The sequence below is a fragment of the Rhinolophus hipposideros genome (genome assembly GCF_964194185.1).
Source record: "Rhinolophus hipposideros genome assembly, chromosome: 15".
Lineage (NCBI taxonomy): Eukaryota > Metazoa > Chordata > Mammalia > Chiroptera > Rhinolophidae > Rhinolophus > Rhinolophus hipposideros.
In genome coordinates, this window is record NC_138061.1 from 24093414 (window position 1) to 24119412 (window position 25999).

The 25999-nt window shown below is 38.4% G+C and overlaps 1 protein-coding gene across 5 annotated transcripts in view; it reads left to right on the top strand.

Annotated features, from left to right (window-relative positions):
- PKD2L1 (polycystin 2 like 1, transient receptor potential cation channel) overlaps positions 1-25999 on the top strand; it is a 144009-nt gene that overhangs the window by 46929 nt on the left and 71081 nt on the right. For 3 of the 5 annotated variants that reach the window (XM_081073794.1, XM_081073800.1, XM_081073795.1), the window contains exon 5: positions 10777-10891. The gene's annotated coding sequence lies outside the window, so the exon portion shown is untranslated. Of the gene's footprint in view, positions 1-10776; positions 10892-22775; positions 22858-25999 lie in introns of those variants that run through there. The other 2 variants (XM_081073796.1, XM_081073801.1) reach the window with 2 other exon arrangements.

Sequence of the window (25999 nt, forward strand, 5' to 3'; positions counted from 1 at the left end):
TGTCCGGCCAGGTCTTGTTTTTGGGGAAACACGGTCACACTTTTCGGAATATTTTTGATTCCCAGTTGGTTGAATCCGCAGATGTGGATACGGAGGGCAAATTGCACGTCTTATGATGGCTTCCAAGGTCCTCTATGACTGGCCCTTCCCGCTTATAAATTTACGTATCTCAGGCCACCCTTCGTCCTTACTCTCTATTCCCAGGATACCCTACTGTTTGAACTTTGGCACATTCCTTTCCCTCTGTCTAGAGCACTCTGCTGCTGCCCCCCCCCTTCTCCCACTAACGTTTCATTTAACTAATTGTTTTTTGCTTCATGTCTTCAGAAAGTTGATCCAGGTTAGCTCTCCGTACTGCACCCTCTCCAGGCTCCCTGTGGCTTCTGTTTTTGTGATATTCATCATGTTTTTACTGTGGTGTTCCATGAGGACAAGGGCCCACATGTCTCATTCACTGCCAACACTCTAGTGGTATCTGGCCCAAGGGGTATATTCAATAGGTAGTTGTTGAGCTGAGCTTGTTGCATAAACTACAAATAGGAGATGTTTAAAGGACTCCCTCTTTGAAGCCTGCTGTCTTTCAGGCAATAAATGTGCGTTTAAATAAAAAAGCTGAAAGCTGTACCCCAGAAAGTTTGTTTGTTTGTTTGTTTTAATTTCTCAGAATGTGTGACAACTCAAGTGTGATTCAGGGTACACAGAGGAGGAAAGAGGAATCAGATCAATGGGGAATATGTCTTCTGGCAGATATTTGGGATCTCACGGTAGCCCTCAAGTCACACTGTGGAGGCACTGACTCTACCTGTACTTTCTAAACAAGACAGGAGCTGGCCAGGTGTAAGAGAGGTGAGATGGTGATAGAATTGATCCTGCACATTTTTTTATCCTAGCTCAGGAAATCATTTGCCATGTGATCTAGAGAAATCTTCCTCAATGTTTCCACATTAAATGAACATTACAGTACAAGCTTATCTTGCCAAGGAGGAAAAAGAATAATTAAAAGTTAGTGTAAGAAATAAACCCTTACTGTTTTCAGATGCAACAGAAGTGTTTTTTAATGTTTGAGTTAACATTAATTCAGAGGATTCCCATCTTCTTCATAATGAAAGTAAATCAGAACTGCTTTCTCTTCCCCTTCCTCTACTTTTTTCGCTCCCCGTCCACGTTTTTCTACCCCTTCCCTCCCTCCCCTCCTCTTCCTCTCACCTTCTCTTTCCTTCTTTCCCTTTATGAACAATTTCAATCTAAAAGCCATTAGGTAAACAAGGTAGGTCTCTTCATGGTGGGAGTAGGTGGGGGGCAGTGGTGCCTAGAGTGGGGTGTTGGAGTCTAAGGAGGTCAGGGGTTGTCCATGCAAGGTGCTGCCTGAGAAGTAGATGTTGGATCCCAAGGACAGCGAGGAAAGCTTTCACTGGCTGAGGAATGGGGTATTCAAAGACTCTCAAAGTGATCCTCACAGAATATTTATTAAGTACTGTCTTTCCTTCAGCACCTCAATCAAGTGAACAGAACTAATATCCCTAGTAATGGGACAAATCTAAATCACGTGCCATCTGAAAGGATGCAATGAGAACACAGCATCAGTACTTTCGTGACAGCCCTGACAAAGGTGCATATATGCTCTGAATTTAATCGTGAGCAAATATTAGACAAACCCAGTTGTGGGACATTCCAAAAAATAAGTGACTCTTAACCTTCAAAAGTATCAAGATCACAAAAGTCAAGAAAAAGTCTGTTCTAGATTGAAGGAAACTAAAGAAACATGGTGACTATATGCAATGCATGATTCGAGATTGGATTCTTTGGTTAAAAAGGATATTATTGGAACAATTGAATGGAGTGTGAGGATCGGTGATTGTAATGTAGTTTTCCAGGAGATGCCCTTGCATGTTGGAAATACACACTAAAAAAACACAGGGGTGATGGGATATCATACTGGCAACTTACTTTCAAATGCTTTAGAAAGAAAAAGTTCTTTGTGCTGTACTTGCAACTTTTCTAGAGTTTAAGATTAGTTATATAAGGAAGACAGTGTCTAAAGTTGGCAAATAAATAGAAGGGAAAAAATAATCTAGAGTTATTGAAGGCCATACTAGAAGTGGTTCAAAGAGGTTACGTATGAAATATGGTTGCAAAGAGGGAGGGAAAGTGACATCCCATTGTAAACTAGTCTATACTGTTTGATTTGCTCTATGTACATGTATTACTTTAATAAAAACCAGTGAAAATCATTGAAAGCTAGTAAATGCTTCGACCCAGGCCAGAGGAGCCCCAGGTTTTATGTTTACCCTGAATCTGTGTTCACCCCATCTAGAGGAAGTTCTGGGGACCTGGAACCCCAGCATTTCTTGCCCAAATGGCCCCTGAGCCCACTTCTAGAACCCGTGTGGTCCTCTTCCCTGCGTCTGTCCCCCAAGAGTGGACTATGTCACTTGTGCACACATCGCCTGACCCCATGGGTGGCTGTTTGGAGGGTGTGTGACTGGAACTGACACGTGGGTTAGAGTTCACGTGGATGAGAGCATGAGGACCCTCCAGGTGTGGAATAGAGCTGGGGGAGGGAAAAGAAGGCGCGAGAGGCTGGGGGCCTGGGAGCCCGCTCTTCCTACACTTTCTGATATGGAACACTGAGGTCTTTGAGAAGTCTAAATCCAAAAATAGCCTTCTCGAACATGAAGGCAGAGGTGTCAAGGCAAAAGGAAAGGATATATCTTTATCTTATTTATTTACTTATTTTTTTTGTAAGAAGACTTTTTTTTTCCAAGACTTTATTGGGGAACAGCGTGTACTTCTAGGACTTTTTTTTCAAGTCAAGTTGTTGTCCTTTCAATCTGAGTCACAGCTCAGTTCCAGGTCCAGTTGCTGTTATTAGTTGCAGGGGACACAGCCCACCATCCCTTGTGGGAGTCAAATCGGCAACCTTGTAGTTGAGAGCTCATTGGCCCATGTGGGAATCGAACCGGCAGCCTTCGGCATTAGGAGCACGGAGCTCTAACCGCCTGAGCCACAGGGCCGGCCCCGTCTTTATCTTATTTAACAGTTTGTCATCTTGGTTTATACATTTTAAATATTTAAACACAGTATGTGGACCTTCATTTGTGCTCTTCCTGTCGCTCTGCAAAGGTTAGGGGCAAACCTGTTGAAATTCTCCTGGTAACCTTGGTTTCTACCTTATCATTAAAAAAAAAAAAATCATACATTAGGAAAATATGTTTTTGAAGCCTTCTGGATCTGTCTGTACCTGTCACCACAGTGTTTTAGACTGCTTGTAAACATTTCATAAGCCAAGTTAGTACAAGGATAATTCACCTATGGGAAAAACCACGTGCCAGGCAGGCCAAAGGTCAGTGACTGAAGATTGCCTGATCTGGTGAGATGAGCCGCAGCTCCCTCTAACATTTCAGGATGAGCGTGTTGCTCTCCATGCTACTGTGATTGAACCTACCTGTTCTTGTTGTATGTGACATTCTAAATGGTTTACCTGCTTCTACAAAAACAAAGATATCATGTTCACTCTACTGAAGGCTTGTATTTTCAAACTGGCCCAAGTTTGTACTTTTGTAAAAAGTTTTAATTTGAAACTACTCTGATTCTCTCTCTCTCTCTCTCTCTCTCTCTCTCTCTCTCTCTCTCTCACTCTCTCTCTCTCCCCCTCTCTCTCCCTCTCCTTCTCTCCTTCCTTCCCGAAGACAAGGTACATAGACATTTGCTCCCAGAAAAGGAAAGTTATTGGGAATTTCTTTTGTCTTGGAAAGGAAACAAGCTTTTTATAGGGAACAGAGCAGATGAACTTACGGACCCAGAGTCTAAGAGTTTGGCTTTTCATTGCATTCCTAAGAGGGTCCCCTCATGTGCTCTTAAATTCTGTAGCTTCTTCATACCTCTTTTTCTTGATCTCTAGCTACACAGAGCTGCCCAAAGGAAGTTGCTATCTGCATAAACTGAATAAGGATACAAAAGTACAAAATGTCATGTGAATATGTTTTATTCATGAGAAACACTATGAAAGCAGAGTACAGTGAAGAAAGAACTGTTGGTCACAGAGGGTATTTTTTTCCAGCCACACCCACGTACTGACAACAATCTCAGCCAGTTGTGTTTTCTCTGATTACAAAGAGGTAACAGACAAAAAACTCTGGCTGCACCAGAGTCCCACTTCACATAAAAGGGACATTTTTGGAGGCAAGACTCATGGGGAGCAGGACTGAGGGGTAGTCACAAGGACAAAGTTCCCTTCCAGGTCTAACATTCTAGAATTTTCATTTTGAGTAGGGTTTAGGAGCAGGGATGCTCAGCGGAACAGGAGAACTTTTCTCTGTTAGTGCCGAAGTTCTGGCATAGCCCAGTCTGTCTGAGGTTGAATTTCACACTTAATCCCCGTTTAAGTCAGTTGTGGCTTCACAGGGTTACAAACATAGGTTCTTAAAATTTTTATTAGCTTTGTTGAATGAGTACAAGAGATAGGAAGATACACCTTTTACTGGCATCGAAAACAGTAAAAGCTTGACCAACACCTTTTCCTTTTATTGAATCACTAATTTAATCACCAGGCTTAGGAGAAAGAAGTATAGATTTCCAAAGCTAAAGATGATCGAGTGTTGTAACAAGAACAGGGTTATGCGGGTTCCAGCTGGGATCCATTTCTTCCCATACAAAAGGTGGAGTGGGATAAATCTTTGAGCACTGTAAAAAAAAGACAGAGAAGTTTACATCTCACAAAATGGAAAGGAAGAAATACTGACAGAAGGAGCAAATTCATTCCTGCCCTATAGTCATTCTGCCCTTTGTCTGGCACCAGCCTAGCACCACTAAATCTTAGAGCCCACATCTGGCTGGAGAGACTCGCCTTCACCCTCTTTATCCCATGCTGTGTCCTTACAAAGTCCCTTATTGAATACAATGTTGTGAAAAGGTTCACTTTCCTCATACAAGTCCAGCAACTGACAGAAGTGTTGTATTCATCTTGAAGTTTAGAAAATTATTCGCAGATTGTGTATACAGGTTCTCCATCACCAGAGTGAAATGAGTGAATTCTTGTGTTTCCTCCTGATTCTTGTGGTAACTAAATCATTGCAAAAATAGCTTTGTCTGTGAAATGTTTAAAGATTATTCGTGAAAAGATTATTTTTTCCTAGAATCTCCCATCTTGATCCTAAGACTAGATGCAAATGCATTTCCCTCATGAAGGAAATCTAAGGATTCTTACTATGATAGTCAAGTACTTATCTTCTTGTCTTCCTTAATGAAAGATCACCACTTTTCACTGAGATTCTTTGTAAGGGCTCCAAGGGTAGACCTGTTAGTAAATTTTGAACCAAAATCCAGCTTCTACAGATATGTCCAAGTGACTAATATGGCTCAGGTAGCAACAGAGAATTTAAGGGATATCTTTGGTGTCTGCGCTATCTTTCTGGGAAAATTGCAGGTTAGTGTGTGTGTGTGTGTGTGTGTGTGTGCGCGCGTGTGTGTGTGTGTGTGAATTTTTTATTTTTATTTTTTGCATTTTTGTTTTTCCATTACAGTTGCCAAACAGTATTAGTTTCAAGTATACAACATAGTGATTAGACATTTATAAAACTTATAAAGTGATCACCCTGATAAGTCTGGTATCCATCAAATACCACACATAGTTATTACAATATTATTGACTCTATTCGCTATACTGTACTTTACATCCCCACGACTATTTTATAACTACCAATTTGTATTTCTAATCTCTTCACCTTTTCACTCATCCCCCCAACCTCCCTCCCATCTGGCAACCATCAAAATGTTCTCAGTATCTATGAGTGTGTTTCTGTTTTGTTTGTTCATTTATTTTGTTCTTTAGATTCCACACATAAGTGAAATTATATGGCATTTGTCTTTCTTTGTCTGACTTATTCTACTCAGCATAATACTCTCTAGGTCCATCCATGTTGTTGCAGATCGCAAGATTTCATCCTTTTTATGGCTGAGTAATATTCCATTGTATACATGTCCCACCTCTTCTTCATCCGTTCATCCATTGATGGACACCTTCCATATCTTGGGTATTATAAATAATGCTGCAATGAACATATGGATACACACGTTGCTTTGAAGTAGTGTTTCGGATTTCTTCTAATAAATCCTCAGAGGTGGGATTACTGGATCCTCTTTGTCTCCTGTTATAGCCTTTGTTTTAAAATCTGTTTTGTCTGGTATAAGTATTGCTATCTCAGCTTTTTTGTTTGTTTCCATTTTTTATAAAATATCTTTTTCCCATCCTTTTACTTTCAGTCTGTGTGTGTCTTTTGATCTGAAGTGAGTCTCTTGTAGGCTTTTTTTTTTCCCTGCAGGTTAGTTTTTAACATAGGATTTATAAACCAATATGGAAATATTTCACCTAAGTTTACATAGCTTTCTGATTTCATCAGAATGAATACTATAGATAGCATCATTAAGTAGGTATATATAAAAAGCTATGAATAAAAAAGCTATTTCATACAGTTCTGTTAGTTAATAGTTACTGTATATTTCTGACAAAATCCTAGAGCAGAATCACATTCTCTATTTCAATATGGAGTGGGAGCTCAATTTGGAAAAAAAGACTCATTATATAAAAACCACCAGCTTCCAAGTCCTGAATTGCTTCTGACCTCATTTCTCCATTGCTATCCAAAGAGATATGCAAATATTTTTCATTATGCTGATGGGTACAGTGGTAATGAATTAATATTGGCAAGATATTTTGAAATGACAATGTAGAGTTTATTAAAGAAGCAAGAAATGGAAAACCAGAGAAAGCCTTCTTGATTGGCCAGATTTTGTAATATTATATAACATGTTTTTTACACCCCTCAAATAAATAGGGCAGATAACTTTAAAGTTTTTCTTTTTAAGTCTTCCTGTTACCTATTACTTTGACAATAGAAAAAAAAAGCAGTCTGATTTAGGAATTACTTAAAATATTTAAAGGGCCAAGCATCTGGGAGAATGGAAGTCAAATGATGTAGCCCCTACTCCTTGTTTTCATCTTTCATTCAGCAAGCGTTTACTGAATTAATACACGGGGTGTGTCAGCAACATTTTATACTGTGTGGGAGATATAAAGATGTCTAAGAGGGCAACCCCTTCCAATAATGAGTTTATAATTTATTAGAGGAGGTAAGATATACATACTCGTATACAAATATCTGTAATACAAGACAATATAGTGCAAACTATAAGAAAAACGCAAAGAATAGTACTTTCCTGGGGTGAATGGGACATTTTGTGGAGAGTTGGCCTTTGAGCTGGTCATGAATAGGCTGAGATTGTCCAGACAGATGTAACTGCCTGAGTAAAAACATGTTCAAAGTACCTCCTTTGTGAAGCCTTCTCTGGCCCCTCTCCCCACTTCCTGTCTCCTCCTGCCCCAAACGGCAGTAGATTTGTGTGCTCCTTGTCTTGTACTGCACATTGTAATTTGTATGGATTTTCATTTTGACAATTATATTCTAATTGTTTGGAAGTCTGTGTCTCCAGGAGACTGTAAAGTCCTTTAGGATAGGAGCCATGTATTTTCATGTTTGTTTTCCTAACATTTAACAGGGTTTCTGACATAGGGTACCTACTCAATAAATACTTGAGGGAGAAGGGAAATAATTACAGAATACATTCAGGCATCCGTGAGTAGTACAATTTGACTGGAATCAAAGATTCATAAAGGAGAGCAGTGGGAATTAACGCTACAAAAATAAATTGGAAAGTAGGCCTGACGCTGTCAAGTGCTGCTGAGTAAGTAAAACTGTAGAAACACTTCTGTGCCACTGATGAGACTGTAAATTGGTGCAACCATTTTGGAGAACACTTTATCAACATCTAATAAAATCAAAGATGCCATTTTCCTGGGACCCAGTTATTCTAATTCTAGTAAAGCTCTTTCTCCTGTATACAAGGATACAGATACAGAATATTCATACCAAAAAGTTGGAAACAAACTCAATGTCCATCAGCATGAGAATGGATGAATAACTATAGATATATTAATAATGAATAATTAATAGCTATAATATTAGTTATATATGTTATAGATTATATTAATATTATAAGTCATGAATAATAATAAAAACTATAGATTTATCAGCATAGGTGAATATTATAGATGTATTATTGACTGAGTAAAAACAAGGCTGCAGGAGAATTCTTATTTACCTTTTACATAAAGATTAAAATACTGCAAACAGTATTACATATTATTTAGGGATATATGTATTATTATATATGTTACACATACTATGTTTTGTGTATATATATATGTTACATATATATGTATTTTTTAGGGCAGAATAACAAATTCAAGAGAGTAGGGAAAGAGATATAATCAGGGAAGTTTATACAAGGGCCTCGACTCTGTTGACCATGTCCCATATCTTAAATTTGATGCTGGGTATATGAGTGTTTTGTTATGTTATTTTTTATTTTTTACTGGCGAAGGGGAACAGGACTTTATTGGGGAACAGTGTGTATTTCCAGGACTTTATTGGGGAACAGTGTGTTTTTTCCCAGGACCCATCAGCTTCAAGTCAAGTTGTTGTCCTTTCAATCTTAGTTGTGGAGGGCACAGCTCAGCTCCAAGTCCAGATGCCATTTTCAATCTAGTTGTGGAGAGCGCAGCTCACTGGCCCATGTGGGAATCGAACCGGCAACCCTGTTGCTCAGAGCTCGAGCTCTAACCAACTGAGCTATCTGGCTGCCCCTTGTTTTGTTATTTTTAATATAGCCTGTATATCATAAATATTGCATAAAACACATTTTAACAAGTTATTTGGACTCATATTATGGCAGTGCTGGAATAACATGCTAAAGAGTTGAGATATTGTTTGGTAGTTAACAGAACTCTTGCAGACTTTTGAGGAGGTAACAGATATCATTATAGGCATGATCCAAGTCACCCCAGACTAGTGCTATATAAGATATGGGGGGAAATTACAACGGTATTAATGCTGTGTCACTAGATATGAGATGGGTTCCTTTTGCCCTTCCACTTCTCTGACCATACACGGTCCCTGTAAATCTTCTTTTTCCTTTAAATAGCCTGCTTTTCTTTCTTAAAAGTCTAAGTCTTTTTTATCAGTTGATTCCGGGTTCTTATGTAAACTCTTGATATTCCTTTTGTATTTCATCTGTTCTTATAAAATCCCCTGAAGACTCACTCTGTCCAGTTTTCTTATTCTTGCCTCCCAACCATATATTATGTTATTCCTTATTTTGAAATATCTCATTTCCAGCCTTGAAATTTTTCCTAAACTTACCTCTGCTATGAAGCTTTCTTTATTAAGAAAAAACCCTTAATTTAAAAGTTCCAAGATAAATGTGTTTGCAACACAGTTTAAAACAAAGAACATTTATCCTACAATGACAGCTAAATAATTGCTAGTACTAATTTAGTGCTTAGTATGTGCCAGGCATTGTTGTAAACATTATTCTAAAATGTCATGTAATGTGTTACATATAAACACTCATTTCATTCTCGTAACACACCTATGAGATGTGTGTTATTATCATCTTCATTTCACTGGTAAAGAAACTGAAGCAAAGAGAAGTCAACTTGAATAATACTCTGCCAGGAGTAAATAAATGCTAGAGCTTGGAGTCAAAGCCACGCAGTCTGGCTCTCGAGCCCATTCACTTCATCCCACCTCATCACGCTGCCACTCTGTATCAATAAGGACACCTCCAAAGTGGGAAGCGAATGTAGGCTGTCCTCCATTTCGGTTAGATGCTCTTGTCTTGTTAAAAAGGGCAATAACTGTAGGAAAGTACTGATTATTCCTTTCGCCTCCTCAAATTTCTCTGACTTTCCAAAGAGTCTTTTGTTCTTGAAGGACAAGACCCACAATCTTCCTCATCTTTGTCTTTCCAGTGCTTGGCACAGTGCCAGGCCTGTTGGAGGCATTTGATCCGTGTGGATCAAATAAATCAATTTCATGAAATTAAGTAAACATAAGTAATAGTTATAATTCTGTTCTTCAGGAAGTTCTACTTAGCGGAAGACACTACAGCCCTATTATTATCAGGATCAAATAACAGTTACAAGTACAGAAAGTATCCTTCCTTTTTAGCAATAGGTTGTATTTTGGAAATGCCGTATGTATTGAATCATATTTTCCTCGTGTCCTACATTACTATATTTGAGAGTCTAGATCAAAATTTCTGATAGAGCTACCAACTACTAACTATTAAACTAACCACTAAAACTTCAGCTTCATTAGCTGTCTTTATTTCTGTCCACCCACCTACGTTCTGAAATGCAACCCTGGGAGATTGCCCTAGGAAGGCAGTGTGGTATGCAGGAGAGGCTTATGCTGGGGAGTCAGACTGACGTGTGTTGAATTCTGGTTGTGTCACTTATTAGCAGTGTGACTTTAGATAAGCATTTAATCTCTTGAGATTCAATTTTCTTATTTGAAAATAGAGCTAGTAGCTTATGTCTCATCAGGCTATTGTGAGTATCCATAGGTAAAGCACCGGCACAGTGCTGAGCACATAAGGACTCACTTCACCTTAACTTCCTTTGTGACCCTGAACGGAAGAACATTGCTTGGACATCTGATCATGAAGCCAACCTGCAAGAATGTGGGTTGGGGCTTGAGGGCTGGATGAGTGGGAACGGTAGGGATAAACCAGTTTTCTTCAATATACCCCAAAGTAAATCTAAAGTCCAGCATGTGTTGAATGTTTTCTCCCTGCCCAAAATGTGGGCTCTGTCACTCATTTGTCATTAAAAATGTCATGATAACACCATGATTTTCACTGTTCTTTTACTAACAGAAGCTCATGGATACTAGCTTCCAGGAAAAGAACGAGGTCCAGCAGTTTACTACAACTCCCATATACAAATGGAGAACCTGAGATCCGGCAATGGTGTCTTACCCAAAAGAATGTGGTAAGTCAGTTCCTAAGTTCAAGTGTCTCTCCAGGCACACAGGCAGCCAGAGGTGTCAGGTCTTCAGTAGACTTATATGCCACGTGCATTGAGCATGAAAAATAAAGAGAAGGCATTGGTTTAACCTTCAATCTAAGGATAAAGAGTGGATAAGATATGTGGAAAATATGTAGAAACACATCATATTAAGAAGATACATATTTATGATTGCAATTCCTTTAAGTCTTTGCTCAAATTTTACTGTCTCAATGCCACCTACCTTGGTCACTCATATACTTGCAGCCCTCCCTGCCCCACCCATTGCTTCTGATTCTCCATTTCCTGCTGCACTTTTAACCTTACTTATATAATATCTGTTATATAATAGGTATTAAAATTAAGCTTTTAGGTTTAATTTTTATTATCTCTCCCTCTACACACACTAGAATTTAGACTCCAAAAGTGCAAGGACATTCTGTTTTAGTCACTGTTGTACCCTAAGTATTTAAACAATACCTAACATATATGAGGCACGCAATAAATATGTGTGGGATAAGTAGGTTCTGAGAAACTACAGGACAGTTTCAAGATAATAAAGACATTTTGAGCACATGCATTTGCTCCCTCCCCAAACCTTAGTAAAACAATAATAAAGAGATTTTTAAAGAAGCATAATCCCCCAAGAACAAAAAGAATGGGAGAAGACACGACAGTAAGACTTTGGAAGATGGAAAACAGATGGATGAGTGATAACTATCCTGGTTATCTGTGGAAATAGATCTGCTAATACAAAACGAACAAACAACAAACAAACAAACAAATAAAACTGAGGGAAAACGTGAAGAACAATAGACTATGCAGAAAGAAGAAAAGGGGGCCGGCACGGTGGCTCAGGCGGTTGGAGCTGTGTGCTCCTAATTCCGAGGGCTGCCAGTTCGATTCCCACATGGGCCAGTAGGCGCTCAACTACAAGGTTGCCGGTTCGACTCCCGCAAGGGATGGTGGGCTGTGCCCCCTGCAATTAGCAATGGCAACTGGACCTGGAGCTGAGCTGCGCCCTCTGCAACTACGATTGAAAGGACAACAACTTGACTTGGAAAAAAAGTCCTGGAAGTAACACTGTTCCCCAGTAAAGTCCTGTTTCCCTTCCCCAATAAAATCTTAAAAAGAAAGAAGAAAAATATTCCTTCAAACTATCATTAATATTCTTAAAATAATAAGAAAAAATATTGCATCCATGGAATAAGACAAGATGCAATAAAAAGGAAAATTCCAAAAGATCTTCTGGAAATTAAAGTAGGATAGCAGATCTTTAAAAACTCGATGGAATCACAGTGTGAGGGATATAAATGATGAACGTCGAAGTATTACCTTGTCTTGTGCACCTGAAACTAATAATAAAAAATAAAAATAATAATAATAAAAAAAAAACTCGATGGAAGGTTTGTAAGATGAACTTGAAGAAACCACCCAGAAAACTAAACATAAAAAAAAGACATGGAAAATAAAAGAGAGTTTTTAAATAGAGGATTGATTCTGAAGGAGACAGAGAGAGAGAGAATGCACAAAGAAAATGGAGAGGAGAGAGTAATTAATTAATCTCCCCCAAACATCTCAGAATTGAAGGGTAAGCATTTCTAGATTGAAAGAGTCCAGCAAATGTCCTTGATATTGGATGAAAATGGATCCATACCAAGATACGGTAGCATCATGAAATTTCTGAAAACTGAGAACAAAGAGAATATCTTAAGAGCACTCTTTTTCATGAGACTAATAGAGAGTAGGCTTTTCTAAAATAAGGAGAAACCAAGAAAGAAGAACACGAAGGATCAGGAAATCCAAGAGAAGAAATGGGACCCTCTAGAATGAGGCTGAAGAGAATTCTCAGGACAAGACAATTGCAGCAGCCTTAGAGAGCAACAATTCCAGCTTGCTCCAGGAGAGATTTCTTCAAGAAGATGAAATTGATAGAATACCCAATGTGACTAAATGTATTGAGAAGAGATATAGACAGTTGATTGAGAGATTGGGTTGAATTAATGGTAAGTACACAGAAAACTAAAAGTAAAAAAAAGATGTGTTAGATCCAAAGTAAACAAAAAGTTGTGCAAGAGAGAAATCACAGATCTATTACATGGCTATGTATGAACAATATTTACACAGTGATAGTAATATAAACACTGAATATTGATAAAACCAAAGATGACAACACAACTGTATTGGGAGGTCAGGGAAAGTGAAGCATGCACATGCCCATGTGAATGAGTGAGTATTTGGTGGTGATGGTGAAGAAGGTGGAATTCTCAACTTTGATGGCGGAATTCAATAAATAATACATAAAGGTTGTAAAAATTAGTGAGTAGCCATAGAAGCACATCATTTAAAGATACAGAGGCAAATGCCCAAAGAGTCAGCTAGAAAGAGTTAAAAATTGTTATCTCGAAGGAGCAGAAAATGGTGATCAGAGGTGGACAGGGTACTGCTATTTTCAAAATAAGCCTTATAAAGCTATTTGACTCTTTAAACTATGTACAAGCATAACTTAGGTATCAACATAAAAACAAAATACAAAAAATGACAAGAGACTTTAGAAGTGAACAGAGGCCACTGGGACACGGCTCCCACCCACCCAAACATTGTCTTACCTCGTATTTCACCAACTTGCCCTGCGCACTGCCACCACCTCGACCCTCAAACCAGGTTACTAAGAGAGGAAAGAGAGACCCTGGTTGAGTCTGGGATCTGCTCTGCCAAAATTTTGTTAGGAGCCCTGGGTCATTTTTAGTCCATTATCAGTAGATGACTTCTTCCTCAGCGATTTAAGGGCTATCTACTAAAGTTACAAACATCAAAACTAGATGGTCTCTCCTAATGCATTTTCTCTTCCTTACCTTCCATTTAATATCTTGATTCCAAAACCCTTGATGCTACATGCACCTTCTGTTCCTTCTTTCTTTAGGTTCTACTGTAGAAGCAGGAATGGCCATCTGCTTTTGGCAGGTACTCACACTTCCCAAGTCTTTAACACTTGGATAATAGAATAGTTTGTTACCCTTTCACCTAACTGGATTGCCTTCACCAGGGATGAAAGACAGAGGTACTAAATATTAGCTATGGTTATTTTTTGTGGAGAATATTACCGTATCCTACCAAATTCTAAAATATTTTCCCCTTCTCTTTCATTGGCTATTCTGCTGGCTCTGATTTTAAGGCTGATCCATGACATAAATACAAAAACTATTTGGAGGACAGAGTTAGAGTGACCGTGGTATATCAGGTATGCTCGTTCATTCATTGCACAGTGCTCACAAGAGAAGAATGTCTCATTTTAGATGAGTTGAAAACAAAACAGAACATTTCACACGGTCCTTGGTTCTGACCTAGACAACCCTCTTATCTGTGCTAGAGAAGGTGTGCTTATCCTATTTTCAATTAAACAAAGCTGGAAGAGATATTTAATATCTTGGAGGAAAGAATTGGAATTCAAAAAGCTCTCAATAGTTTCCCAAGTTAGGATTAACAAATAAATGAAATTTGCCAGGGATACTTTTAAAGTCCCATGCTTATGTTCAAAATATTAATCTCAGAAACAAAGCATGGGAAACATTTAGTTTAACAGTTCAAGTAAAAAAAGGCTATGAATTTTAGGTAACTTTAAACTTAGCAAGTTGGCAGCAGAGTGGCTGAGGAGTGACTGCCAAAACCGTAAATGTTTCTTTTTCTTCCTCCTGGAGGACATAGGCAAAATTATTTATGGATCAGTCAGTTCACCAATAAATATTTCCTGAGGAAAGTGCTGTGTAGAGCACATATAGAGAATAAGAGAAAGAATTCAAGGATCTTTCAACAGGTTGATAGACAATGTACACATAGGAAGTGAGGGCAGTAATGATAACTTATATTTGAATAGTGGTTTAATTTACCATGTTTAATTATTTCTATCATTTGTTGACTTACAGCTGACCTATGGAGTCAATGCAGTCACCAATTTAAAGATGAGAAAATAAGGCTCAGAGAAATAAATCACTGATTCTCAAACATTTTGCTCTCAGGACACCTTTATACTCTTAAAATTATTGAGGTACCTCACACATGATTAAGTCAAAATGGATGAAAGACCTAAATGTAAGAGCTAAGCTATAAAACTCTTAGAAGAAAACATAAGTGTAAATCTTTGTGACTGACCTTTGATCAAACAATGATTTCCATGTGACATTAAAAGCTTAAGCAACAATAAGAAAAATAAATAAATTGGTCTCCATCGAAATTTTAAAATTTTGTGCTTCAAAAGATACTATCAAGAAAGTGAAAAGACAACCCACAAAATGAGTAAAATATTTGCAAATTATATATCTGATAAGGGACTAGTATCCAGAATATATAAGGAACTCTCACAATTCAGCAATTTTAAAAGGCAATCTTATTTTTATTTTTATTTATTTTTCGTCACATATATATATGAAATATATATATAAAGTATATATATGTATGTGTATATATATATATATATATATTATTTCTTTTTACAAAGGCAAGTCATCCATTTGCTTTGGAAATTGAAAATTCAAACATCTTTGGCTGTGCATTTTGGCTGAACCATCACTGATATATAGGACATGTTCCCAGCCATGCGTATGGTAGCTACAGAGTGAATGGAACAAACAGGACTTGTGTTTCATGGGGCCCAGTCTGTTGTCACGTGTGTGTGTTGTCAGCACACACTGGAGGGAAAGGAGCCTCAATAAATTCCACCAACACTGGTAGCTGGAGTCTGTAATGAAGCCCCCTGTTCTGGCGTGGACCTCACCTGCCACCTGAGAGAAGTGGGTCTTCCCAGCTGGGTGTACATCTGTGTCAATAGAAGTCACACTCGGAATGAACAACAGTGTTCATTTTCTGCTCCTCCAGACACCCACCTGTGTGTGATCCCAAACAAGGCAGCTGAACACGGACCACACCAGCCTTTACAATCCAACTCCCCTGCCAACGTCCCCACCAACGTCCCCAAGAGCCTGAGGAACTTCTGAACCTGTGCGGCCAGATCCCAAATAAATGTGAAGATACAAGGCAATCCCATTTTTAATTAGGCGAAGGATTTCTATAGATGTTTCTCCAAAGAAAATATGCAAATAGCCAATAAGCAATTAAAAGATGCTCAACATCATTAGTCATTAGGGAAATGCCAATGCGTGGGTGGAAGACATTTTTCGCTACCCTTCTAAGTTATTCTGCCTGGTCTAATAATTACATTGATGTGGGACAGATTAACAAAAGATAATAACCAAGTTTAATTATATACACCCATGTGGGAACCCCACATACGTGATAGGATCAGAGCCAGAAAGGTAAAATGAGGTGATTCTATAACATCCTGAGCTAAGGAACGAGGTCAGGAGGCTGGGGCTTCAGAGAGGGGGAAGGCCATTTGCAGGATGATAAGAAAAGCAGATTTTAGTAATTAGATGTTTTACACGCCCTATAGATAGGTCATAAAAAGTTATTTCTGGTGATAACTTTTATTATGGGCAAGGCCTCAAATTTAAATTCTTTCAGGGAGAGGAAATAGTTTCTCCTGAGCCTGCAGGGTCTTGATTGCCTTCAGCTCAAAATAATCCACATGCCAAGTAGCACATCTTGGGGGGGCTTGTACTGAACCCCTTCACCAATCAAAATCATAATGAGATACCACTTCACACTCACTAGGATTGCTATAATGAAAAAAACATACTAACAAGTGTTGGTAAGGATTCAAACAAATTGCAACCCTTATAAACTGCTAGTAAAAATGTAAAAGGGTGCTGCTACTTTGGAAAACTGACAGTTTTTGAAAGGTTAAACGTAGAGTTACCATATGACCCAGAGATTCCCCTAGGTATATATATCCAAGAGAACTGAAAATATATGTGCACACAAAAACTGATACACGAATGTTGATGCAGTATTATTCACAATAGCCAAAAAAATATAACCAATCCAAATATTCGTCAACTGACGGATGGGTCAACAAAATGTGGTATATCCATATAATGGAATATAATTCAGCATTTAGAAGAATGAAATATTGATACATGCTGCAATGTGGATGAAGCTTGAAAACATTAGGCAAAGTGAAAGAAGCTAGTCACAAAAGACTGCATATTTTATGATTCTGTTTGTATGAATAGGGAAATCTATAGAGACAGAAGTAAAATAGTGAATGGTTGCCTAGGAGTAGGTTGGGAAGGTTGTCACTGGGAGGAGATGAGAAGTAATTGCTAGGAGTAGGAGGTTCTTTATGGGATAATGAAATGTTCTAAAATCGATTGTGATCATCGTTGCACAACTCTGTGAATATACTAAAAACCACTGAACTATATACACTTTGGTGGGTGAACATTATAGTGTATGAATTATATCTCAATAAAGCTGTTATAAAAAATTAAGGACTCTGAAGAACTTTTGTTTGTGTGGGTTATTTCTATTAAACATTAACCATATTAGAAATTAAAACATAAATGTTTTAAATATTTATTTATTTGAAATAACAACAGTAAACCTATTGCATGTTAACATAAACAAATAGCATAATAAATTTTTATGAAAAATAACCATATTTTTATAACAAAAATAATTTAGTGAGAGTAATGTTATTTTGCTATATTTTTACTAGTATATTTAATGTCTGACAATAGAAGATAGCTGAATTCTCGTATGTATTGCATTATGTTGTTTGGTCAAAGTATATGAAGAAAATCTAATCTCACACAGATATACAGTTGGAAAAGGAAAGAATATTTTAATAGCATTTTTAAAGATAATTGTGGCTATTCTTTGATACTATACTAAAACTCAACAAGTTGTAGTTAGTTACAATATGGAATCTGAAACCAGATCAATGAACTTTTCATATTCTTTTACATTTGAATCCATTGGTCTCTCTTTCATTTTGAATGCACCTTTCATTCTTCTATGATTTTATAACATTATGCTTTGGTTATTTGGAAAATTTTACTTCACTGAGTTATGCAAATCTTCCAAAATGCTGACGTATTTCATTCTATAATATCAAAATATCACATTTGTTAATATCACTACTGATTTCATCACATGAGTCTTTAATTATTGGGAAGCTGTCAAACTCAGTGCCACGTGCAGGATTTCCAAAATTCTAATTTTTTCTTGAAAGCTCAAATTTTATCATTGGAACAAATATTGAGAGTTATTTCCTAGAAGCAATGATCTACTATTCTAGAAAATGTCTGCCAAATACTCAAGTCTGAATATTTATAGTTTGCCTGTCATTCTTGCAACTAAAAATGATGTTATGTAAAAAAAGTGGTTAATTCAACTCACAACTAAAATGATCTCACTGATGCTTTTTCTCAAGAACACCATTACTCTTTGATATATAACAGAAGTGTTTTATGCGTGCTTCCTGTTTCATGACGCAGAATTTGAAAAAAACCTGTTCTCAAAGGTCAAGATTTAATACATAACTTTCACTTCTTTATCAAGAACACTTTTAAGTAAAACTGAATTCCCTCCAAGTGCATGGCAATGAGGAATACAGTAACCACAAGTATGGTTTGGTGCTACTGCTTTGCTTCCTGTCAAGGTGCACAGAGTTTACCCACCATTACTTTGGTACAAATGTTAACATGATGGTGAAGAAAGGCTAATAACGGCTTAAGATTATTATGAGACTTATTTTGGCTTTACAGATCCCCTGAAAGTTTCTTGGGGGATTTTTAGGGGTCCATGGATCACATGTTGAAAACCTCTGCAGTAAATGCTTCTCCCAAAGACAAGCATCTAGAAAATAATAGAACCACTACTTGAAACTGGGTCCTATTATCTCCTACTCTAATGGTTTCTCCATTGTACGATCGAATGCCAAAATGAGTGTTACAGATACGAAGTATAATACGAACTTTTATTAAAACCAAATAATTAAATTTCTACTAGAGGCCTAGTTAGAAATTCAGTTAGTGGTTATCAGCCTGATATGATCATTTTAAGTTCATCCAACCCTTGTCATAAAGATAACTTAAATAGATATTTTGAAATCATGAAGAGATAGAATACAGCTACTCGTAGATGGGAGACATTCATTCCATACTCTGAAAATAAAACTCAACTGCTATCACTTTTGGTTAAAGGCCTTTCATGTACTTGAAATCATAGAATGTTAAAAGTAGGTGGAACCTAAGAGGTAATCAAGTCCATTACCTCACCACACAGGAACCTCCTCCCAGCATCTGGGACAGGTTAAACAATTCTGGTGAGGAATGACTTACACTTCCCAAAACATCAGAAAAGCTCAAGTGATTTTGACTTGAAATAGAACCTACTATCCCTTCCCCCCCTTCCCCCAATACTCTCATTCCCACAGTTTCACTCCTTTCTTCAACCCTCAGGTGCAATAAGGAATAGGTCTATTTCCTCTCTATGGCATATTTTAAGTCAGCCATCCAGTCCCCTCATAAACCTTCCCTTTTTCAGTCTAAAAATACTCAGTTTCTTCGACTTTGTTTTTTGTATGGACCCACACCAGGGTTGTCTGTTTGGTTGGTTTTGGATTTATTGTGGAGGGCCAGGTGGGATCTTTCCTTGACCTTCCAGGTCTTGCTTTCAGTCTCAGCTTCTCTATACAGTGGTCCTGGGTCACCTTTCCCTTCTTCACTGATTGAGCCCTTCTTGTGTTCCAAGCACTATATTCTCTACTATCATTTTAATTCCCAGAACAACCCTATAAAGTAGGTACCATCAACATCCCCCACCCCCTTTTTAAGGCATTACAGTTTGAGGATTTTGGGTAATGGTATACAGCTGTGTATGTAACTACCACCGAAATCAAGATATAGCATAGTTCCCTCATTCTAAAAATTTTCCCCCATGCCCTTTTGCAGTCACATATGTGATTTTCTAAAAATGGAAGAATTTTGTACACACTACTTTTTTAACCTGAATGTCTCTCTTAGCAACATGTATTGAACATCTTTTGGTGGCAGTTAATTTTACAACATCATTTTAATGTCTGCATAGTAGTCCATTAAATGTTTCATAATTTGTTTAACCAATGTCCCCTTGTCAGATATCTATGTTTTACAGTGTCCTGCTCTGTCTTCCTGGAAGTATTTTTCTACTTCTATTATACTCGTCCCCCGCCCGCCCCCCCCATCTGATACTTCTTAGTCTGTTTGCTAATTCTTTGTCTTCTTTCTACCTATTAAATATTGGTACTTCCCAAGATTTTGTCCTTGAACCTTCTTACTCCTGTAATCCCTTCCTAAATGATTTTCTTTCTGCTTTCACTATGAACTCTTTAGATCACATCTCTATTTCTCTTCCAAATACCGAGATCCTTATTCCCTACTGTCTACTGGGTATTATTTCCATGTGGATATTCTTCTTGCAACTCAAACTCCACATGGCAAACACTGAACTCCCATTCCCTTTCCAAAATCTTTTATTATTATTATTTTACCACCTATTTCAGTTTGTGGAGGTCATGTCACCTTTGTCGCCTCTCCTCCCTCATCTCATATACCCAATCAATGAAGTGCTATTGATTTTACTCCAAAATGCCTCACGGCGCGTGCTCTTCCTTTCCATGTCCACCACTACCATCCTAGGTTTTAGATCCCAGGACCCCCTAACTGATCTTCCAGCCCTTTATTCTGGTCCTCCTTTGACCTGCTCTTTAACTGTTACCACCAGTTAAAGTTAACTGTTACCACCAGTTAAAGTTAACTGTTACCACCAGTTAACTTTCTGACACATGAAGGAGATGATTTTCCGCTTGTGCTTGAAAAATACCTGATCTCTCTCTCTCTCTCTCAAGTCTAAACTTCCCAGGCGGGCTTTCAAGGCTGCCTTTCTACTTTTCCCTCCTACTCTCCCACTCCACCTTCCTCCTCTGGTTACATCAGCCATGAACATTCCTGAACACACGTTCTTGCTTTTGCTCTACCCTATGACTATCCAATCTTGAGTCTATCTTGCTGACTTTTTGCCTTCTGTCTCTTACGCGATAGGTGTTTGCACTGTTGCAGACAAAATAAAAAATCAGCCCTGCCTACTGGTCTGTCCTGGTTAGCAAGGTCTCACACCACCTGGAAGCAGTTGTGTATTAGGGATAATCCTGAGTTAGGGAGGGGCTCGGCAGTGAGGGAGGCTAAAATGCCTCTTTACATTTCTTCAAAGCAGAGCAGCTTTGGATCTGTGCAGGGAACAGGGTTTTCTATTCCGATTTAAACTCTCCTAGAGTTCTGTAGAGCAGATGTCACACCAACTGAACGGTAGCTATTTCAGTATTTTCCCCATTCCAGAGATTAGCACACTGACATAGATCTAGGAAAGCAGAGCTATGAGTCAGGCTCCCCTCCCCATAAGGGGCGACAGCCGACCTTACATTCAAAGACAGAGAGGCTGTAAGGATAGCACCTCCTGATTGGAGCAGACGGAGTCAGACAAACTTGGGGGCTGCTGATTGGCTCCGGCTGGGTCAGGCGCTGTTGGGCTGTTGTAAATGTAAATAGCTCTGTGACCGACAGTAACCCCGGTGAGAGGGGGTGGAGAAGAAGGCTCTTCCTCTCCATTCATGTTTGCTACCAGCCAGGCCCAGACAGGCAAGCCCTTTAGCAGAGGGGGCTGGGCAGGACAAGGCGAGAGGTTGTGTCTTCGGCAGATCTTAAATTGAGCTGAGAGTTAAACATCCACCCGCAGGTCTGAGCCAGGGCTGGCAGTTTCCACACAGAGCTGCTTCCTTTCTGCGCTCAGTTTTGACTATTGAAGAGGGTTTAATGGCATGTTCTGTGCTAAGACGGAGGTGGTGGAGGACTCTAGGAGGGTAGTTTTATGGGGTAAGATTAGTGGCTGTAGTGGGTGTGTCACGGGGAGATGGGAGCCTGTCTTCCCTTGTTCCTGGTCACACAGTCCTATTTGTTGAGAAGGCAAGAGTGGAGGCAGAGTCTAAGACCAGAGGGGTTCCTGCTGCTCAGGTCTGCTGATGGTAGCCTTTCCACTAGAGGTGCAACTTCTTCCACCCTCTACTCCAGGGAAAAGGGAAGTCTGTGGGGACCGGAAATAGGAAGAAAGGAACAAATGGGTACATATTAAGAATAAAGAGTGACTTTCACACGTTGCTGATGGGAATGTAAAATGCTGCTGTAGAAAACTGTTTGGTGGTTCCACCAAACTTTAAAGATAGAATTGCCATATGACCCAGCTACTCCATTCCTAGGTATACTTTATCCAAGTGAATTGAAAACAGGTACTCAAACATTTATATTTATATTAGTGTTCATAGCATCATCATTCACAATAGCCAGAAGGCAGAAACAACTCAAGTGTTCGTCAACAGATGAACAGAGAACCCAACTGTGATATATCAATACAATGGAATATTATTCAGCAATAGAAAGGAGTGAAGTACTGATCCATGCTAAAATGTGGATGAACCTTCAAAGCATTATGCTCAGAGAAGGAAGCCAGACACACAAGGCCACCTGTTGTGGGATCCATTTACATGAACTACCTTGAATAGGTAAATCCATAGAGACAGAAAGCAGAGTGGTGGTTGCCAAGGCCTGGGGGAGGGGAGAAAACATAGAACAACTGTTTAACAAGTACGAAGTTTTCTTTTGGGGTGATGAGAAGATTTTGGAACTAGATAGAAGTGTTGGTTGTGCACCATTGTGAATGGACTAACTCACTTTCAAATGGGTAATTTTGTGTTATGTAAAATTTACTTTATTGAAAAGACTAAAGGGTGAATCCTTACTTCTGTCCACAATTCTCTAAGAAAGGAATAGGACGACAGTAATGAGCAATTCTGTGCCTTTCACTTTCACTTTCTTCTCATTGCTCATTTCCTTTCTTTGGGCACAACGTTTTTTAAAGCCCGGCACAGTCCTGGCTACTTACTGCTCCGATGGGAAATGGCCAGGAGAGAGAGGACCCCTTTGGCCCCTCTGAGACCATCCTAGCCTGGGCAAGGAGTCACAGTGAGTCAGCACTGCAGACACTCGGCCTTTGTGAGCTGTCTGTGGCCTGGGTGTAGCAGGCTGGGCAGGACTGGGTGGGGGAGGGACGGGCCTGGGTCCTGGAAAGGGGAAGGCTCTGCCTCCAGCAGCCCCAGTAGAGAATCTCAGCTCCTTAGAGCCTGCAATTAAGGCCTGTGGCATTTGCCCCAAGTCAGTGTTCAAGAATCAGCGCTTTGCCTGCCGCATAGAAAGTTAACTATAGGTCACCACGCCCACCGCCTGTGACATTTCGTACAGTTTGTCCCAGAGACAGAATTTAACACAAGACATGAGCTCTTTCAATAATTTTATCAACTGATTGTTTAGGTGCAGAAGACATTTCTAAAAGAAAAAGATGCCCTTAAGGATCTCAAAACCCAACATGAGGGTAGAGAATTGTTTGGAAAAATATAAAGGAAATGTCAGGTATATTTCTTTGGTTTGAGAGGAGAGCCTCAAATTCAGGTGTGTTTGAATGTTAAAATGGGTCATCAAGTGGAGTGAGTGGGTTCTTCCAGAACAGAATGTATTTGCAGTTTAGTTTGACTTTGCATAAATTTAGCTCCTTACCATTACAACCAGGCTTTGCCTCTGAGTATAATTGAGTATCACTGGGTATCTACTTGAGTATATGAGAGATTTAGGCATTCTGGGCTTATCTAGTTTGTCATCTCCACACCCAATATAGAGAGTGGTTAATTGACAGTTCTGGAGCTGGATCACAGCACCATTACTCTCTGACAGCTTACTTTCTCTCCAAGTAAACTCAGTTATCTCATCAATAAAACTGGGATAATATTATCACCTGTCAAGCATTCAGTACAATGCCTGGCTATAGTAAATGTTGTTACTATGAATGTGTCCACAGGTCTGGTGCACTCAAAACTTGGATTTCCTGCATCAAAAGGTTGTTAGATTTGTTTTTATGCCGTGGCCTCAACTGCTTTATCTAATGTAGAAAATGGTATACAGATTTTTCCAAGGATTTTGATATAGCAAGACTATCATCCTGGATTCTCTAGTGCCTAGTGGCTTTTCTCATGTTGCTGGTGTCTGTCCCCTTGTCGTTTGAAAATAGAAATCACATCACTATATAAGTAAGAGAATATGGAGTGCTTCTTTTGATTATATTTGGGTTTGAATCTCAGCTATTTACAATGAATGGTAAAAACATTAAAACAGAGGGAATTATTTTCTCATACTTTTTTATTGAGATATATTTCATATCCCATAAAATTACCCTTTAACGTGTATGACTTAGTAGTTTTTGCGTATTCAGAGTTGTGCAAACATCACAATGTGACTTTAGAACATTTTCATCATACCCACAAAAAAACCCATGTCCACCAGCAGTCACTCCTCATTCCCTGTCCCCAGCCCCTGGCAACCACCAATCTGCTTTCTGTTCCTGATATTTCATATAAATGGAATCATACAATATGTGGTCTTTTGTGTCTGGCTTCTTTCCCTTAGAATAATATTTTCAAAGTTCATCTATGTTGTAGAGGTATGAGTACTTCATTCTTTTTTTTTTCCTCTGGCAAATTGTGTTTATGTATTCATCTCTTGATGGACATTTGGGTTCTTTCTACCTTTTCGTTACTATTTATCAGGGGTGCCCAAACTTTTTTCAACGTTTTTCACCAAGGGCCATATGCAGGAAAATACACAAACAGCCGGGCCACTCACTCGAGGTGAAGTACGTATTGCCTCACCTGGTTTGTTTAAGTAAACTAAATATATTTTTGGAATTTGCTGCGGGCCAATTAAAAATGGATTGTGGGCCGCAGTTGGCCCGCGGGCCGTAGTTTGGACACCCCTGCTATATATTAATAGTATATAGTTCTGCTATAAACTTGCATGTACAAGTTTTTGTGTGGACATGTTTTCAGTTCTCTTGGGTACATACCTAGGAGAAGAATTGCTGAATCACATGGTAACTCTACATTTTAACTTTTTGAGGAACTGCCAAACTTTTTCTAAAGCAGCTGCACAATTTTAGATCCCCCCAGCAATGTATGAGAATCCCAAATTCTCTACACCCTCACCCACACTTGTTATTAACTGTCTTTTTTATTGTAACCATTCTAGTGAGTGTGAACTGGTATCTCATTGTGGTTCTGATTGGCATTTCCTTGAGAACTAATAATGTTGAGCATCTTTTCATGTGTTTATTAGTCATTTGTGTATCTTCTTTGGAAAAATGTCTATTCAAATACCTGCCTATTTTAAAATTGGATTGTTTTTTAATTGTTCAGTTATAAGAGTTCCTTTTATATTTTGGATATTAGTCTCTTATCAGATATATGATTTGAAAATATATTCTCTCATTCTGTGGGTTGTCTTTTTACTTTCTTGGTAGTATCTTTTGAAGCACAGATTTTAAAATTTTGATGAAGTCCAACTAATTTTTTTTTGTTGCTTACATTTTTGGTGTCATATCTAAGGATTAACAATTGCCTAATCAAAGAATATAGAGATTTATAGCTTTGTTTTCTCTTAGGGGTTTTATAATTTTGGCTGATCCATATTTGTATATGATTTGAGGTAGTGGGCCAACCTCATTCTTTTACATGTGATTTCCCGTTGTCCTAACACTATTTAATGAAAAAACTATCCTCATTGAATTGTCTAGGCACCTTTGTCAAAATCAATTGACTATAAATGTATATATAAATGTATATATTTATGCTCTCAATCCTATTCCACTGATGTATATGTCTTTCCTTATGACAGTACTACACTGTCTTGTACTGGCCCTTTGAAGTAATTTTGAAATCAGGAAATGGCGAGTGTTCCAACTTTGTGCTTCTTTTTCAAGTTTGTTTTGGCTAGTCTGAGTCTTTTGAATTTCCTATAAATTTTAGGATCAGCTGTCAATTTGTGTTAAAAAAAAAAAGGCAGTTGGAATTTTGATAAAGATTGCATTGAATCTGTAGGTGAGTTTGAGTCGTATTACCAATTTAAGTCTTCCAATCAATGAACATGAGATTTCTTTCCATTATTTAGATCTTTAATTTCTTTCAATAATACTTTGTAGTTTACAATCTACCATTCTTATACCCTTCTTTTGTTAGATTTATTCCTATTTATCTTATTCTTTTCGATGCTGCTATAAATTGAA